This window comes from Tachyglossus aculeatus, unplaced genomic scaffold (genome assembly GCF_015852505.1).
Source record: "Tachyglossus aculeatus isolate mTacAcu1 unplaced genomic scaffold, mTacAcu1.pri scaffold_67_arrow_ctg1, whole genome shotgun sequence".
NCBI classification, from domain to species: Eukaryota; Metazoa; Chordata; class Mammalia; order Monotremata; family Tachyglossidae; genus Tachyglossus; species Tachyglossus aculeatus.
This window is the reverse complement of record NW_024045089.1, coordinates 156943-163230: the sequence shown is the minus strand read 5'-3', so window position 1 is coordinate 163230 and position 6288 is coordinate 156943.

The window sequence follows — 6288 nt, the reverse complement described above, 5'->3', positions numbered from 1 at the left end:
TTCCAGATGAGGGAACTAAGGCACAGAGAAGTGAAGTGACTGGCCCAAAGTCACCCAGCTGACAGGTGGCGGAGCTGGGATTAGAACCCACGACCTCTGACTCCCAAGCTCGGACTCTTTCCACTAGGCCACACTGTTTGGTAAGGTAGCGTGGAAAGGGGAAAGATGGTCAAAGCTTTGAATGGTGAGTGGGGCGGTGGAGGACCTGTTTCATTAAATGTCCTCTTCTTCTCCAACTGGTTTCGTTGAGCAACTCTGTTGTCTCGGGCTCTCCCAAGCGCTTTGCACAGTGCTCTGCACGCAGTAAGCGCTCGATAAATACCATTGATTGACTGATTAATTGATAGAATGGGCAAGCCATCCGCAAATAACAGTTCCCCTGTTAGGTGGCTGTCAAGTATGATTGCCTTCAGTCAATTCACCGAGAGTCTTCACAGTCATTCGTTCAATCGTATTTATTGAGCAATTACTGTGAGTCCCTCAGAGTGCAAAGAAGCATCGTGACCTAGAGGAAATATCCCAGATCTGGAAGTCGGGAGATCTGAGTTTTAATCACAGCTCCACACTTGTCTGCCGGATGACCGTGGACAAGTCACTCCACTTGTCGGTGCCTCAGTTTGCTCCTCTCTAAAGTGGGGCGTGTGTGAAGGTTATGGGAGCGAGGCAATCAGCTGACAGCAGACCGTACTTGTGAAGGTTTAGCACTGATATTCTGCATCGTTTCTTCTCAACTGCAGGGCGGTAAAATAAATTCTAGGTGCTGATGATGATAATAGTATTTGTTAAGCACCTACTGCGAGCCAGGCACAAAGTTACATGCACAAGTGATTTGAGGTTGGAGTGTGTTTAGATACACAGTGGGTACATAGGTGATGCTGTTGGGAGGGAAAGAGGGGTAATGAGAGATTAGTCCGGGAAGACTTCCCGGAAGAGGTGATTTTAGGATGACAGATGGGAAGGAGGGGGGAATTCCAGGGAGGAACATTAACGGGTTTTCACCTCAACCTTCTACACCACGCAGTGTGACTTAGTGGGAAGAGCCTAGGTCTGGGTGTCAGAAGACCTGGGTTCTAATCCCGCCTCTGCCACTTGCTTGACCTGTGACCTTCGCAAGTTACTTAGAGAAGCCGCATGCCCTAGTGGATTCAGTGCTCTGCACACAGTAAGCACTCAATAAATACTATTGATTGGTTGGCGTGAAGGAGAATGCAAATCAATTAAAACGCCACTACTTTTCTGGCATTGGGCTTATTTCTGCAAATGAAACCGTATGTAGCTTTAGCCCATTTCACAGCTGGGCCACCTCATTCTTTTGAAGTAATGGAAACGGACACATACACACAGATTTTTTCTTATTTATTTTACAACATTCTCTGCCCAATTATCCCCAAACCTCTACACACATGAACACATTCAAACACACACTCACCCGTAAATACAGCCGTCCTTAACATTTTTATATAGAAGGCTGGACACGTTCTGCTGGAGGAGACTGGCCATCCCAAAAGCCATTTCGGTGCCGTTTGTGCTGTGTAGCTTCCGACTGGGATCAGATGGTTCTTTCTGGAGGGCGATCTGGGCAGGGGGAGAGGAGTAGAGATACAAGGAGAGAGAAAGTGGTGCACTTTCCAAGAGTATGTCTCTGTGCCACTTATAATAATAATAATGATGATGGCCTTTATTAAGCGCTTACTATGTACAAAGCACTGCTCTAAGCGCTGGGGAGGTTACAAGGTGATCAGGTTGTTCCACGGGGGGGCTCACAGTCTTAATCCCCATTTTACAGATGAGGTAACTGAGGCCCTGACAAGTTAAGTGATTGCCCAAAGTCACACAGCTGACAATTGGTGGAGCCAGGAGTTGAACCCATGATCTCTGACTTATAGGATGCATCACAGTGCTCTGCACAGAGTAAGCGCTCAATAAATACCGATGATGGAGAAACAGTGTGGCCTAGTGGATAGAACCCAGGCCTGGAAGTCAGAAAGACCTGGGTTCTAATCTAGGCTCTAATTTTCATCTGTCGTGTGACCTTACTAGAACCCAGCCAGCACACTTTGCTCCTCTAACGCCAACCTACTCACCATAACTCGATCTCATGTCTTTCACCACCCACCTCTTGCCCATGACCCGCCTCTGGCCTGGAACGCCCTACCTCCTCATACCCAACAGACAATGGCTCTGCCCGCCTTCAGAGCATTATGGAAGGCGCATCTCCTCCAGGAGGCCTTCCCTGACTAAGCCCTCCTTTCCTCTTCTCCTGCTCCCTCAGAGTCACTTTGATTTGCTCCCATTTTTCAAAATACGATTGAATGAATGAATCCTCCCTTCCAGAGCCAAGGTACTTGTGTCCATATCTTCTAGACTGTGAGCCCTCTGTGGGCAGGAATTTTTTTAATGGCATTTATTAAGCGCTTACTACGTGCAAAGCACTGTTCTAAGCGCTGGATAGGTTATAAGGTGATCAGGTTGTCCCACGAGGGGCTCACAGTCTTAATCCCCATTTTACAGATGAGGGAAGTGAGGCCCAGAGAAGTGAAGTGACTTACCCAAAGTCACACAGCTGACAATTGGCGGAGCCGGGATTTGAACCTATTATCTCTGACTCCAAAGCCCGTGCTCTTTCCACTGAGCCATGCTGAACCGTATTTATTGAGCGCTTACTGTGTACAGAGCACCATACTAAGCGCTTGGGAAGTACAAATCAGCAACATATAGAGACGGTCCCTACCTAACAATGGGCTCATACTATAGCAGGGGGAGACAGACAATCTATGAATGACAATCATCCCTCTATTTGTTGCTGAATTGTACTTCCCAAGCGCTTAGTACAGTACTCTGCACACAGCGCTCAATAAATACAACTGAATGAATGAATCGGTTATTTATTCATATTAATGCTTATCTCCCTCTCTAGACTGTGAGCTCGTTGTGGGTAGGGAATGTGTCTGTTATATTGTACTCTCCCAAGCTCTTAGTACAGTGCCCTGCACACAGTAAGCGTTCAATAAATACAACTGACTGACCGACTGATTACCCCAGAGACACAGCAGGAGGCGGAGGGAGGGGAGATCCTTGAGACACAAACAAAAGTGTCAATCACTGTTCTAAGTACTGGGGTAGATACAGAGAAGCAGTGTGGCCTAGTGGAAAGGTCAAGGGCCTGGGAGTCAGAAGACCTGGGTTCTAATCCCGGCTCCACCACTTGTCTGCTCTGTGGCGTCGGCAAGTCACTTAACTTCTCTGTGCCTGTTTTCTCATCTACCAAATTGAGATTCAACACCCGAGACCCTTTGGGACCTGATGATCCAATATCTACCCCAGCGCTTAGTACAGTGCTTGACCCATAGTAAGTTCGTAACAAGTACCAGAGTTATTATTATTCCATTTAATCAGGTCAGACAGTCTCTTTCCTCCGTGGTGCTCTGTGGTGAAAGGATGAGCAGATATGTAAACCCCCTTTTACAGATAAAGAAACTGAGGCATGGTGAAGCTAAAGTGACTTGACCAAGCTCCTCTGAAATCATTCAATCAATCCATTGTATTTATTGATAATAATAATAATGATGGCATTTATTAAGCGCTTACTATGTGCAAAGCACTGTTCTAAGCGCTGGGGAGGTTACAAGGTGATTGGGTTGTCCCACGGGGGGCTCACAGTCTTAATCCCCATTTTACAGATGATGTAACTGAGACACAGAGAAATTAAGTGACTTGCCCAAAGTCACACAGCTGACAATTGATGGAGCAGGATCTGAACCCATTACCTATGACTCCAAAATCTGTGCTCTTTTCTACTGAGTCACGCTGCTCCTTCTGAGCACTTATGATGTACAGAACACTACTAAGCACTTCAGAGAGTCCAATATAACAGAGTTGGTAGACGTGTTCCCTGCTCAGAAGGACCTTACAGACACTAATCAATCAATCAGTGGTATTTATTGAGCAATTACTGTGTGCAGAGCACTGTACTGAGTGCTACAGAGAGTCCAGTACAGCAGAGTTGGGTGACACTCTCCCTGCCTACAAGGGGCTTTTGAGGAGGGGACAGACAATAACCAGTCAACAATCAACTGATGGTATTCATTGACCACTTACTGTGTGCTGAGCACTGTACTAAGCATTTCAGAGAGCCAGTCAATTAGGGAATTGTATTTATTGAGTGCTTACTGTGTGCAGAGCACTGTACTGAGCCCTTGGGGGAGTTCACCATAACAATATAACAATATCACAGACAGACTATAACAGAGAATCCAATACAACAGAGTTGCCTGCCAATAAGGGGTTTAGAGACTGGATGGGGGGGGACAGAGCACTGTACTAAGCGCTGAGAAGCAGTGTAGCCTAGTGGATAGATCACCTGCCTGGAAATCAGAATGACCTAGGCTCTAATCCCGGCTTTTTTGCTGTGGGAATTTGGGCAAGTCACTTCACCTCTCTGGGACTCAAGTCACTTCACTTCCCTGTGTCTCAGTTCCCTCATCTGTAAAATGGGGATGAAGACTGTGATCCTCACGTGGGACAAACTGATCACCTTGTAACCTCCCCAGCGCTTAGAACAATGCTTTGCACATAGTAAGCCCTTAATAAATGCTACCATTGTTATTATTATTATTATTATTATTATTATCTATAAAATGGGGATTAAAATTGTGAGCTCCAAGCGGGACATGGACTGTGTCCAACCTGATCAGCTGGTATCTACCCCAGAGCTTAGTACAGTGCCTGGCACATAGTACGTGCTTAACACATATCATTTAAAAGAAAAAATGAATGCCTGGAAATCCCTCTGGCAGCGGGGCAGCTCTAGCCTACTAACCCATCGCTCATGCTGGCTGGGAGGGCGGCTCTCAGAGAGTCAGGTTCTGGGGGATGAGGCTCCATTTATCAGCTGTTCTCTTCGTCTCTCCCTCAGCGGGAGACTAGTATGTATCTAAATGAGTCGTGGAGCATTAACACGCTCTGACAGTCAGACAAGCTCATTTCCGGAGGACCCCGGAAGGTCCCGACAACGTAAGACAAGATGGCTCACCCACCCTTCCGCCGTCTATTGCTGATGGACGCATCGGAGGCCGCTCTGAGGAGATAGAGGCCGCTCTGCGGATGTAGAGGCCGCTCAGTGGAGACAGAGAGAGCTCTGAGTAGACAGAGACCTCTCAGGGGACAGTGGCCGCTCTGAGGAGACGGAGACCATTCTGAGGATATGGAGGCTTCTCTGAGGAGATGGAGGCCTCTCTGGGGAGACAGAAGGCACTCTGAAGGGACAGAAATCACCCTGTGGAGGCAGAGGCCACTCAGTGGAGACGGAGACAGAGACCATTCTGAGGAGATGGAGGCCTCTCTGAGGAGATAGAAGACGCTCTGAAGGGACAGAGGTCACTCTGCGGAGACAGAGGCTGCTCAGTGGAGACAGAGACAGCTCAGAGTAGACAGAGACCACTCTGAGGAGACAGAGACCGCTCTGAAGAGATGGAGGCTGCTCTGCAGAGATGGAGGCTGCTCTGGGGAGATGGAGACCGCTCGGAGGAGACAGAGACCATTCTGAGGGGAAAGAGGCCGCTCTGCAGAGGCGGAGGCCGCTCAGTGGAGATAGAGACAGCTCTGAGTAGACAGGGACCACTCTGAGGAGACAGAGACCACTCTGAAGAGACGGAGGCCACTCTGAGGGGACGCATGTCACTCAGTGGAGAGACAGCTCTGAGTAGACAGAGACTGCTCAGAGGAGACAGAGACTGCTCTGAAGAGATGGAGGCCACTCTGAGGATATGGAGGCTGATCAGAGGAGACGGAGACCACTCGGAGGAGACAGAGACCGCTCTGAGGAGATGGTGGCCACTTGGAGGAGACAGAGACCGTTCTGAGGGGACAGAGGCCGCTCTGCAGAGTCAGAGGCCGCTCAGTGGAGACAGAGACAGCTCTGAGTAGACAGAGACCGCTCTGAAGAGACGGAGGCTGCTCTGTGGAGACAGAGGCCACTCTGAGGAGACGGAGGCTGCTCAGAGGAGAAAGAAACTGCTCTGAGGGGACAGAGACCACTCAGCGGAGACAGAGACAGCTCTAAGGAGACAGGGACCGCTCAGAGGGGACAGAAACCGCTCGGAGGAGATGGAAGCCACTCAGAGGAAACACACCAAAGGCGGCTCTGAGACATAGGCCCTGTCTTGCAGAACCCAGGTGCCTCACGGCCCAGCTCTGCCTGGTTGCCTGTCGTGGGTCTGACACTGTCACCCTACAGAGCTTGCTTGGCCCCAGGTGCTCTTATGTTAGAGATGCAGCCTTGTCTAGTGG